The following is a 13,936-nucleotide window of genomic DNA, read 5'->3' on the forward strand; positions in this document are numbered from 1 at the left end:
GACAGGTTGTATATTGTCACCCTGCTTATTTAACTTATATGCAGAGTACATCATGAGAAATGCTGGGCTGGAAGAAGCACAAGCTGGAATCAAGACTGCCGGGAGAAATATCAATAACCTCAGATATGCAGATGATACCACCCTCATGGCAGAAAGTGAAGAGGAACTAAAAAGCCTCTTGATGAAAGTGAAAGAGGAGAGCGAAAAAGTTGGCTTAAAGATCAACATTCAGAAAACGAAGATCATGACATCTGGTCCCATCACTTCATGGCAAATAGATAGGGAAACAGTGGAAACAGTGTCAGACTTTAATTTTTTGGGCTCCAAAATCACTGCAGATGGTGATTGCAGCCATGAAATTAAAAGACGCTTACTCCTTGGAAGGAAAGTTATGACCAACCTAGATAGCATATTCAAAAGCAGAGACATTACTTTGCCAATAAAGGTTCGTCTAGTCAAGGCTCTGGTTTTTCCAGTAGTTATGTATGGATGTGAGAGTTGGACTGTGAAGAAAGCTGAGCACCAAAGAATTGATGCTTTTGAACTGTGGTGTTGGAAAAGACTCTTGAGAGTCCTTTGGACTCAAGGAGATCCAACCAGTCCATCCTAAAGAAGATTAGTCCTGGGTGTCATTGGAAGGACTGATGCTGAAGCTGAAAGTCCAGTACTTTGGCCACCTCATGCGAAGAGTTGACTCATTGGAAAAGACCCTGATGCTGGGAGGGATTGTGAGCAGGAGTAGAAGGAGATGACAGAGGATGAGATGTCTGGATGGCATCACCAACTCAATGGACATGATTTTGAGTGAACTCCAGGAGTTGGTGATGGACAGGGAGGCCTGGCGTGCTGCAATTCATGGGGTCGCAAAGAGTCGGACATGACTGAGCGACTGAACTGAATATACAAAAAGTTCATGTAAATCAGTGAAAAGGTAAATAATTCAATAGTAAAATGAGCAGAAGGCATGAATAGGCAATTCAAGAAGAAGTACATTAAACATATTTAAAACTAAGTTACCTAATTAATTAATAGAAGTGTATATTAAAATAATGAGATGCTGGTCTTTTGCATACCAAATGGAAAATATTTTTTTATTATTAGTAATAAAAGCAGCTACCATTAAAAAAAAAAAATAATGCATTTCACTAGATTACTCATAAATGGTAAATCTGGAGAAGCAGCTTTCGAACACTTTCCAACACGTTAATGCAAGTGTAAGTCAGTACCACCTTATATAGGGTGGTTTTTACAGTGAGTATCAACAGCCTTAAAAATATATCACTCCTTTTAATAGAGTCAATTCTGAAGAGTGAGTTTTACTAATAATTTAATTAATGGTTAAAGATTATATAAACTTATATGAAAAGAATGCTCTTCACAGTGTTATATTATTATATAATATATAATATTATATAATATTATATACTATATTATATAATATACATATATATTATGTAATTACACATATAATATATAATCATATATATTAATATATAATATTAATTTTTCTATATTGTGTTAAAAATGCAAACAATATGGATGTTCAACTAAGGCACATTTGTAAAAGTGAAGATAACTTTTCTATGACCATGGGATATATAAGAACTTTTACTTTAATGTGTTAGGAAATGTTTGTCATTTATTTCCATGAATGAAGAAGTAAGATCCCAAACTCTCCACTAGTGGTCTTCATATAACAAACCCTATTCTTTGGGCCACTGTGGTAACTCTCAGTAACCAACAAAAACAATAAAGAGCACAATCTATTGCGTTGGGGAGTCAGCTTGTAAGGTCAGCCTAGGAGACAAGGTGAGTATATGGCAATAAGACTTCATAATTTTGTATATTTTTATGTACATACATGGGCTTCCCAGGTGGCGCTAGTGGTAAAGAAGCTGCCGGCCAATGCAGGAGACTTAAAAGGCCTGGGTTTAATTCCTGGATCAGGAAGATCCCCTGGAGGAGGGCATGGCAAGCCACTCCAGTATTCTTGCCTGGAGAATCTCATGGACAGAAGAGACTAGCAGGCTACAGTCCATAGGGTCACAAAGAGTCGAACATGACTAAAGTGACTTAGTACATATATATATATATACACACATACATGCATGCATACATACCCACATACATACATACACACATTACTATTAGCAAATATAAAGGAAAATGTATTAACCAAAAGGTGGGATTGGCTAGTTCAGCTAAGCATATTTCTGAATCCAAAGTAACCAGATGGAATTGGGATTTATAGTAAAAAATACATTGTTTGATCTTTATCCTCTTTCTGGTACAAAGCTCCTAAAATCCTGAAAGTTTCCTAAATGATAAGAGTGATAAAATTGGCATTTGCTATCCATAGCTAGTAACTTTATTAGCCCACATGTGAGTCTATGCTAATGAGACTTTCAGAAAGCCAGAGGATGGGGTTGCCAAGGGACCTGCCACTTGACTAGATGGTCAGAATTTCAGTGTCACCTCCGTCGGAAAAATTTTAGTTCAGTCACCAATGGCAAATGCTTTAATTGACCGAGTGTATGTAATGGGACTTCCCTAAGAACTTCAAAGGACAGATTTGCTTTGCTCCCTACACAGTGAGGACACCCACATGCCTGTGGGGGAGCACGCCCCAGGTCCACGGGGACTGAAGCCCGCCCTTGAGGACCTTGACCTCTCCCTTTCTACCTTTTCATCTGGCTGCTCATCCGTATCCTTTGCAACATCCTTCATAGTAAACGGGTGAACGTTTAAGTAAATATTTCTCTGAGTCCTGTGAGCCAGTCCAGTACACTAATTGGACCTGAGGAGAGAGTTGTGGGAACCTTCAATATGTAGTCATAGGTCAGAAGCTCAGGTAACAACCTAGACTTTTGATTGACATCTGAAGTGAGTGCTGATGTCATGAGACTGAGCCCTTATTGTGAGATCTGATGCAGTCTCTCTGTAGATAGTGTCAGAACTGAGTTAATTGCTTGATGGTGTTGGCAAACACACAGCTGACCAGGCAGCCTTCAAAATCCCAGGTTGGATGGAGCACAGGGACCACAGCTGTCAGGCTAATAGTAGAATTTCTGGTCTGAATGACATTTCTGGTTGTCATCGTCAATAAACAGTGGGCATCGTGATGTCATCCTCAGAGTTTTGTGTTTGTTTGTTTGTTTGTTTGTTTTTCTAGTGGGCTTCCCTTGTGGCTCGGCTGGTAAAGAATCTGCCTGCAATGTGGGAGACCTGGGTTCGATCCCTGGGTTGGGAAGAGCCCCTGGAGAAGAGAAAGGCTACCCACTCCAGTATTCTGGCCTGGAAAATTCCAGGGACTGTACAGTCTATTGGGTCACAAAGAGTGAGACATGACTGAGTGACATTTACTTTCACTTTTGTTTTTCTAGTAGCCTGTCCTCAAGGCCCTGATTGCCCTAGGCACAGAGAAAAAGAGACTCTCTGGGGCTTAACAGTGGACCACTTTATGAGCTGAATTATGTCCCCTCCCTCCTGAAATCCTGTGTCAGAGTTTTAGCCCCCACCACCTCAGAACGTGACTGTATTTAGTCAGGGCCTTTAAATAGGTGATCAAGTTATAAAGAAGAGTGAGCACTGATCTAATCTGGCGGCCTTATAAGGAGAGGCATTTGGACGCATGGAGATGCCAGGGCTGTGTTCACACAGAGGAAGGGCCTTGTGAGGACAGGGAGGAGGCGGCCGTCTGCAAGGTGAGGAGAGAGGCCTCAGGGAGGGTTCAACCTGCGCCACCTTGACCCTGGATGTCTAGCCTCCAGAATTAGGAAAAGACTTCTGTTGCTTAAACCCTTCAGTTCATATGTGTGTGTGTGTGTGTGTGTGTGTGTGTGTGTGTGTGTTGGTGGCACCAGAATATATGCTTGGGAATACACTTGAGGTCGGGAATAATAATTTGCATTGCATTTTCTTCTTTCTGTTTTCTTCATTGTGGACACATGTTTCTATAATTCAGATATATTTCAGTTATATTCTTTTAAAAGGTATCTTTAAAACAAACAAAAAGTAACCCATAAAAATTTGAAAAGTTTAAGTTTAGCTCTTATGTTACACATAGTGCGTTTATTTAACAAATAAAGTGTAATTAAACAATGTATATTATAAAATGTCAGAATAAAAAATAGAAAGTTAAATGTCATCATATGCTTTATCTAACTAATATTGTTCCATATATTTAGAAATATCCATATATTTGACTTTAAAACAGCTGCAATTTGGACATCAGCTCTGTTGCTTCATCCCATACATTTTTGATGGTTCATTATAATAGTAATGATAACTTATAACCTTTCAAAAACATAGCCACCATCAGCTTTCAATAAAATTTCTTGTCTTTGTATATATATCGGGAGACCAAATGTTGAGAGACTACCAAGGGGGTGTAGAAGATGTTTGAAAGTGAGAATGATTCCAGTTGAAACACAGCTGTGGAGGAATGTAGATCACTAGAAGAGCCAGTAGTGACAGAAGTAATAAAGAAATATAGTATGGGAGAGAAGGATCAAATTCAGGATACAGAAGAAATAAACTTGGTTTAGAGGAAGCAAACCAAGATTTATGTGACTTTTGATCAAATGTCAAAATACAGGATATAGACAATAAGTAAGGGAACCCACAAGCAACTGAAATATTTTAGTTTATTCCCAGCTGACATTCCCAATGACATTTTCTCACTTATTGGGGGAAAAGAACATTGAAAAATGAAAGTTACCTTATAAATCACTTTGCCCTTCACCAATCAGCATCTAACCTTGCTATGCTTGTGTGGTAAAACATAATGCTTTAAGGCACAAAGCTCTTAGAACTTGAAAAGAGTGGAAAAAGGATTTTTTAGAAAACCTTTCATCCTAAATGGATTTGAACACTAGTACTACCCAGCTACATACTGAAATAGTTTCTTCTCATAGAAATGTACTTGGATTATGCACGTATGCTTAGGGTGAAATTCACTGGATCACCTTAGGAAAGATAATAAAATAATGATGATAATGGATACTGCCTTTTATTGGGAATTTGTATGTACTCTACTTTAAGAAAAATTGTAATAATGGCTCAATAATACATAAGATCATAGGTGAGGAAATCAAGGGTCATTATAGTGTAAATACTTTGCTTGTAATCTCAGGCCTGGCAAGTGGTTGAGATGGAATTTGAGGTCCAGCTTGGCAATACAGAGCTTGTTCTCACCTCAATATCTTTTCTTTTACTGTTCTTCTGGCCCAGAAGATTTCTCTCTAGAAAGTTCTTCGTATAACTTGCTCCTGTTGCTTCTTGATCTCAATTCAGATAGCCTCTCCTCAGGAGGTTTTCCAACCAGCCCATTAAAGTAGCCCAGTTATTATCACATTAAGCAGCTTTATTTCTTCATAACATTTGTCACTGACGGATATTTTCTTATTTTTATTTGTAAATATGGTTATCTCTTCCCATCCCCTTCACCAGGGATATAAGCCTTATTCCCTGAAAAAGGGCTTAACAACACATAAATATGTACTCAATAGATATTTGAATGGTAAATCTCATTTAACTTATATAACATATATTTTTAAAAGGCATGATTATCCTTAATTTTATTAAAATTTTTAATCTAATTGAAATTCACAAAGGTGAGATACCTTTCCAATGACTGCTGAGTTAATATGCAGCAAAACTCGAGTTCAGAAACAGGTCAGCGTTACTCTGAAACCCATGCTCTTATTCAGAAAGCTACACTGCCTCGAGAGAAGTGACAGTTCCAGGAATCACTAGCCTGTGTAACTAAGATGTCTGCTTCAGGAATGCCCTTAAAAAGGCTTCCCTGGTGGCTCAGACGGTAAAGCGTCTGCCTGCAATACGGGAGACCCGGGTTCGATTCCTGGGTCGGGAAGATCCCCTGGAGAAGGAAATGACAATCCACTCCAGCACTCTTGCCGGGAAAATCCCGTAGACGGAGGACCCTGATGGCTACAGTCCGTGCGGTGGCAAAGAGTCGGACACGACTGAGCCACTTCACTTCACTTCAGGAGGAATCTAGAAAAATGGTACTGAAGAATTTATTTACAGGGCAGCAATGGAGAAACAGACATAGAGAATAGACTTATGGACATGCGGAGAGGATGAGATGCATGGAAAGAGTAACATGGAAACTTACATTACCATAGGTAAAATAGACAGCCCACAGGAGTTTGCTGTATGGCTCAGGAAATTCAAACAGGGGCTCTGTATCAATCTAGAGGGGTGGGATGGGGAGGAAGATGAGAGGGAGCTTCAAAAGGGAGGGGACGTATGTATACCTATGGCTGCATGTTGAGGTTTGATGGAAAACAGTAAAATTCTGTAAAGCAATTATCCTTCAATAAAAATAAACACATTTTTAAAAAAGAAAAAAACATAGTGTCTATCTGATAAAATGCCCCTGAAAAATAGTGGATATCTGATTACTTAGAAGTTGTATTGGCTCAGAAGCGTAATAAAAAAGAGTAGAAGATCATTAGTTATTATTTCAATTAAAAGTTTTTACATCATAAAAGCAAATATAATTGAAACTCAGGGGGAAAAACTATGATGCTTTATTTTCGAAATGTTAAGAACTGTACACTAAATTTCAGAAGGTATCTTCGGGTCTAAACTATTAATTGGTACTGTTTCATCTGTTTATCTATAGGACCATTTGCATTTTGAAACTATGAAGGGGATATTTTCAAGAATTGTATTTAAGCTAGAATGAAATTAAAAGGTAACACTAACAAAGATAAGAAAGAATCAATTTGTTTATGTTGATAGCTATCTCTGTCTCTTTATGAAACAGGCGTGAATTTTCAGGAAGCAGCACCAGCAGGAAACCAAGGAAAAAACCCAGTTCCCAGCTCCATAGGAAAGCAGTCCTTGTCTGAGTCAGAAAACTAAAGCCATTTAAATTCCAAAACCTGAAAAGAATATAAGATTATTTGCAGATTGGTGTATTGCTTCCAGAAGGAAAGATGTATGATGTTAAAAATGACTATTGGGTTCATTTTCTGAAAGCCTGGCAGTCCGTCCAGATGGGAGTGTACTCATTCATACGTCCCTGCGTTAGCTGTGTTTCCATCTGTCTCCACTTCAGTCCCCGACAGAGTTATTCTAGCCTAGTGTAGTACAGCTCAAATTTATGCCATAACATGTTGTACCTGTGTCTAGGAGCTCACATGGTAACAAGGGAAATGTGTAAAAATGTTTAAACGTCTATGTTCATTTGGTTTTCTTAGGGGACTGATTCAGATTAAAAAGGGAAGTTTAAGAGAGATTTATCAGAAATCACTTATATATGTTATTTAGAATAGTCTTTCATTTTTTCTTCAATAGTTGTAATATTGAGGATTATTTTTCTTAAGGTTGTTTTACTTAACACAGAAGGCAAAATAATCTATGAGACAAACCACAATAAATGGCAATGGTTTCTGGATATTTTCATTAAATGTAATCAAGATAATTCTCCTCTTTACATTTCCTGATAACCTCAAGAAAACTATAATTAATAAAACCACATGGTATATTAATACCACAGGTATGTATAGGATGTTGATTTGCTGTGTCTGGAGCATTAAGTGCTTCAAATGAATCTCCACAAAATATTATATTTATTATTCTCTTTTTGGATGAGGAAACCGAAGCAGAGAGGTGTTAGTAAACTTGTACAAAGTCATATATCAGTGAGCGTCAGATATGAGATTCCAGGCCAATAATCTGACTCCAGAGGCCAAGCTGTGAGACACTAATGTGTGCTGATGTATTAGCAGACATGTATATTTTGCATTACTATCACCTCAAGAAGAATCCTTATTGCCTGAAGTGCTGGGCAAATTAAGAGTTACTTTGGCATCAAACTGCTCCACATAAATAAAATTTCTCATTATTTTCACATATTCCTTTAAGTAGCCAATACTTTTGATGAATATTTATTCTAAAAAGAACTGCATACTTTCCTGACTTCTTTGCCCGAGTTAATCAGACTTTTTAAAATGCAGATTCTGAAACAATACTAGAAATAACTTAGATCTTTAAAATTTGTACTCTAGGTAATGGATTCAGAGCTATGGGAATATCTGAGGCTCTTTATGTACCCTTACTAAACACTGCTTCTTTTTTTTTTAATTTTTTTTCTGGTTTTTATCTCCTCCGGATAGTTTTCTGCATTCTTCACTGTAGACGTGGTTTCATACATTACTTATTCCTATGTTTTATTTTAATTCTAGAACATTGACTATCTTCCTGATTTACTACTTGAAATCATCGGTGGATTATTAGGGAAGTCTAATATCCAGGCTTGCAGGAATTGAATATACAGAGTAAAGAAACTTTGTGAGAAGGTGATTTGTTTTCTTGCGGGTTAACTGTTTAAAATGTAACGCGCAGCTGACACTAGGCCTCAGAACTGTTGTGATTCACTCTCAATTAGCTTTAAAGCTGAGAGGAGTAGACAGTCACTTAGAAAATTCCTTTCCTGTCGAGTCAAGGTGATTATCGACGTCTGTCCCCTTGCCTCTTTACCTAGCTTGGCTCTTTTCCCGTAGCTGCCTCCCTGCGGCCTTTCCCACAAGCTCTGTCCTCATCATCACATCTTCTCCTTCACCACCTTCTCCTGCTCCCGTGGACGACACTGCGACTTCTCTCTCCAAACCTTCATCTTCGATAATCCAGTCTTTAACTTCCAGTTGCTAAATTTCTGGAGGAGATTGCAAACAAATCAGCTTTTAAATTCAGTGCATCATTTTCCCCCCCTCAGGCAACTGTGAAGTAGTGAAAGGATCCTCATAGCTGAGTTTAGAAGACTCAGGTTCAAGCTCCAGTTGGGCCACTGATTAGCTTTGTGAACTTCCCAGAACACAAAATCTCTGTATTGCTTGGTTCTGTCTCCTGCAAATAGGCAAACTAACACTAATCCCAAGAGTGTGGGAGGGGTGAGGACACTCCCTGGGGGACGCCAGCCGTGGTTGCCCAGCCACGTGCCAGAGCCGAACTCTGGTCTACTCGCCTTCCGTTTAGAGGAAACGGTGCTTCCTTCTCCCCTCACTGCAGGCTTTCTCTGACTCAGCTGTGTCTCTATCCATCACTCTTGGCTCCAGAAAGTATGATGAGACCGCCTCAGGGCCTTCATCCTAAACACTTCTGCAGCCATTTCACACAACTGCCCTTGCAGCCTCTGAGACTGGGGAGACTTTAGGGAACTTGAGGGTTTTCTAAATCCATTCCAGGAAAGGGAAGACACCCAGAGCTTTTGTGCTCTCCCATACCTAAACTTGTGAGATGTTCTTGGAATCCTGAGTCCTTTTGAAAGCCTCTCCAGCTTCTAAATCTCTCACTTTATGTCTGATTCGCTCAATGGTCCAGTGTCATAAAGAAACGTTGTCTCTCAGATAGGTCAGAATCCTTCCAATATTTTCTTAAAACTAGAAAATCAAGTGTGTTCATCTTTTTTGCTACTACTTATGGCATAACAATCCTCACCGGATGAAGATTTTTTTGCTCCAATTTGAATGAGGAAGGCCCACAGAGTCAAAAAAGGACATGGCAGGCACGAAAAGTGTGATCAGTGAGCACATCAAAATAGCATCCTGCCTCAAATCATGACTGGAGGGCTATGGCCAGCTGTGACAAGAATATTCCCTGAGTAAAGAGACGTTTGCTTCCACTGTAAGCTTCATAATTCTAATAGAGAAATGGGCCTGATTTCCTAGGGCTCCCTGTAAAAAGGTTTTTCTCTTCCAGCCTACCTTCCTTTCAGGAAGTTTTTATCCTCTCCTCTGTAATCATGCCTTTTCTTCACACAGATTGACCCTTCCCTGGCCCAGCTGAAGTGTGATGCTTGTTGCAATCAGTGTTCTGAGAGACAGTTGGCTCAGGAAACATCTTTTATGAGAAATCAGCCTCAGAAAACCATCATTTTACATATTATATGCCTTTCTCTGTATCACATGCGCATTAGCTTAATGAAGTTTCTGGGGAAAAATTTTTGCAAGAAACCTGTTTAAATTTGACCAATTTTCCCACAAACATCCAATGAAAATAGGCATTTTAAGTAACATATGTGGGAAATGCTCCTTTGGAGAAAGTTTCTGGAGTTAGATTCTTTTAACTTCTGAGGGTGATTCACATTTGAAAGTAATTTTAGGGGCCTCTGTCAATTCCCAGTGCTTCCAGTCCCAGCCTGTGACCAGGAGTTTGTAAAACACAAAATTTCATAGAAGTGCCTTGTCTGTATCAGTGAGACTTAGAAACCAATACTTTCAAAAAGTCATCATGTATGCATTTTTCTTATCTCTTTGGGAAAGTATATTGGTATTTTGGATAACATATAAAGGGAGACAAGTTTGTGCAAAAAACCCCAAACCCTTAAATAATGTATAAACTTCAAAGCCTACTTGAGTTTTATTCTTTTGTCTCAGGAGGTTTACAGTTTAGCTAATGTTTATCTCTCTTCCGGTTCATATCACATCAATCTGTCCTTGACAAGAGACTTGACATTCTATCTTTCCACGGTCAACACATGATATTTTTCTTAAAGATCTAGGGACACTTTCATTTTGGGTAAAAAAAAAAAAAAAACACAGGCTAATGAAGCAAACTTCATTGAAAGCTTGACCCCTTTCATAGTAGAGTTTCAGGTATCTGCAGATCTGGGATATTAGAAGACAAACTGAAATCAAAATTTGAAAAAAAGATTATCCTTGGTGCTGGGAAATTCAGTATGATGTGTTTTTGTGTACTTCTGTGTCTGTGTGTGTGTGTCTGTTTAAACCTTGCATCCTTGTTAAATTCAGACCAAAGTTTGGGTAGTGTCTAATCCATTATTATCCCCCATACTTAGATTAAAATATAAGTGGATACAAGTGCAAGGGTTAGTAGTCTCTGAAGTTAAAAAAAAAATTCTGAAGTTTATAAATACTCAACATTTTAAATGTTGAAGTTGGATATGAAGTTTCTCTTAAATGTGTTTCCAAGGTTTTAAAAATGGTAGACTCCAACCTATGGAGTACTAAATGCTCTAACTCTGGCAAAATGATTTGCATATAGACATAGGAAAAAAGACGAGGAAGATCAAACCAGAAAAATAATGAGACTCGGCAGAAGCACACTATTGTGTTTGACATGACAAGAAAGGTGCCTTTATAAAGGGATTGCAGGTTGTTAGTTGGTACAGGATGTGGCATTGCTCTGGTGGAAAATAAACACCACATGGCAGATGTTGGACTTAAGCCTTGCCCTGAATTATTTAAAGTGAAAAGAAACCAAGAGTGTGAGGCAGAGGCCAAGGGGTTTGCTCTCTACCCTTACCTCTTCTGGGAGACATCTGGCCAGAGATCCTGGAGTACTGGGAAGCCTACTGAATTGGAGATCTATGGGTTTTTTCCTCTGGCCATTATTGAGATAAAGTTGACATATAACATTCTATAAATTTAATGTGTACAACTTGGTGATTTATTACACACATACATTTTTAAAAAAACTAACCACCATAAGATTAACAAAGCTATTGCTACATATCTGCAATTTTTTTGTATATGTGATGAGAACATTTATGATTTATTCTCTTAATTACTTTCAAGACTATAATTGAGGATTAATAATACTTACCATGCATAAATCATATCCCCAAACTTATTCATCTTATAACTGGAAGATTCTATCCAGTGACTGACATCTCAGTTTCCCTATACACCAAGGGACTTTTTTGATAAATGATGCTCAATTGGTCATTTTTGTTCTTAGTAAAATTTGATGAAGTCTTGAAATGTATACTGCCTTCTTAATTTTTTTTTCTTTTGATCTTTTGATTTTTAAATTATTATCTATTTTGTTCTTGCTCTTGTTGTTCAGTTGCTAAGTCATGTATGGCTCTCTAACAACCCTGATGGTCTTCAGCATTCCAAGCTACCCATCCTTCACTATCTCCCAGAGATTGCTCAAACTCATGTATATTGAGATTGTGATGCCATCAAATCATCTCGTTCTCTGTTGCCCCTTCTCCTTCTGCCCTTAATCTTTCTCAGCATCAGTATTTTTCCTAATGAATCAGCTCTTTGCATCAGTTGGCCAAAGTATTGGAGCTTCAGCTTCAGAATCAGTACTTCCAATGAATATTCAGGGTTGATTTTCTTTAAGAGTGACTGGTTTGATCTCCTTGCTGTCCAAGGGAGTCTTCAAGAGTCTTTTCCAACACCACAATTGGAAAGCATCAATTCTTCACTGCTCAGCCTTCTTTATGGTCCAAATCTCAAATCCATATATGACTACTGGAAAAACCATAACTTTGTTTGACTAGATGGACCCTTGTTGGCAAAATGATGTCTCTGCTTTTTAATACACTGTCTAGGTTTGTCATAGATTTCCTTCAAAGGAGCAAGCATTTCTTAATTACGGTGCAGTCACCATCTACAGTGATTTTGTAGCCCAAGAAAATAAAATCTGCCACTGTTCCCATTTTTCCCTCATCGATTTCACATGAAGTGACAGGACTAGATGCCATGATATTACTTTTGGGAATGTTGAGTTTTAACCCAACTATTTCACTCTCCTCTTTCACTTTCATTAAGAGGCTCTTTAGTTCCTCTTTGCTTTCTGCCATAAGGATGGTTCAGTTCAGTTCAGTGCAGTCACTCAGTCCTGTCCAACTCTTTGCAACCCCATGGACTGCAGCACTTCAGGCATCCCTGTCCATCACCAACTCTCGGAGCTTATTCAAACTCATTCCATTGAAATGGTGATGCCATCCAACTATCTCATCTTCTGTTGTCCCCTTCTCCTCCCACCTTCAATCTTTCCCATCACCAAGGTCTTTCCAAAGAGTCAGATCTTCACATTAGGTGGCCAAAGTATTGGAGTTTCAGCTTATTCAGAATATTCGGAATATTCAGGACTGATTTCCTTTAGGATGGACTGGTTTGATCTCCTTGCTGTCCAAGGGACTCTCAAGAGTCTTCTCCAATACCACAGTTCAAAAGCATCAGTTCTTTGGCACTCAGCTTTCTTTATAGTCCAACTCTCACATCCATACATGACTACTGGAAAAACCATAGCTTTGACTAGATGGACCTTTGTTGGAAAAGTAATGTCTCTGCTTTTTAACATGCTGTCTATGTTGGTCTTAACTTTTCATCCAAGGAGAAAGTGTCTTTTAATTTCATGGCCGCAGTCACCATCTGCAGTGATTTTGGAGCCAAAAAAAATACTTTCTCACTGTTTCCACTGTTTCCCCATCTATTTCCCATGAAATGATGGGACCAGATGCCATGATCTTAAATTTCTGAATGTTGAGTTTTAATCCAACTTTTTCACTGTCCTCTTTCACTGTCATCAAGATGCTCTTTAGTTCCCCTTCACCTTCAGCCATAAAGGTGGTGTCATCTGAGGTTATTGATATTTCCCCAGGCATTCTTGACTCCAGTGTGTGCTTCATCCAGCCTGATATTTCACATGATGTACTCTTCATATAAGTTAAATAAGCAGGGTGACAATATGCAGCCTTGATGTACTCCTTTTCCTATTTGGAACCAGTCTGTTGTTCCATGTCCAGTTCTAACTGTTACTTCTTTTTGTGTGTGTGTGTGTAATAAAGTTTTATTAAAGTACAAAGGAGATAGAGAAAGCTTCTGACATAGGCATCAGAAGGGAGCAGAAAGAGTACCCGCTTGCTAGTGTTAACAATGAAGTTATATAATCCAAAAACTACCTGGAGGTTGTAAAGACCTCATCAGACCTACTCCCATAATTTACATTTTAAGATAACACTGTCCTCAGGCAAGATACATCCTTGTAAAGACCAGGTCTACTCCCATAATTAACATTTTAAGATAACAGAAGGTTGAATCCAAAGACTGTCCTTAGGCAGGATACATTATTGTTATATAATCCTAAGGAATGTGGAGAAAGAAAAAAAGTTTGTCCTTTCTTCCTCCTTGAGAATTCCAGACCC

The sequence above is a fragment of the Bison bison genome, unplaced genomic scaffold (genome assembly GCF_000754665.1).
Source record: "Bison bison bison isolate TAMUID 2011002044 unplaced genomic scaffold, Bison_UMD1.0 scf7180017864385, whole genome shotgun sequence".
Classification (NCBI taxonomy): Eukaryota; Metazoa; Chordata; class Mammalia; order Artiodactyla; family Bovidae; genus Bison; species Bison bison.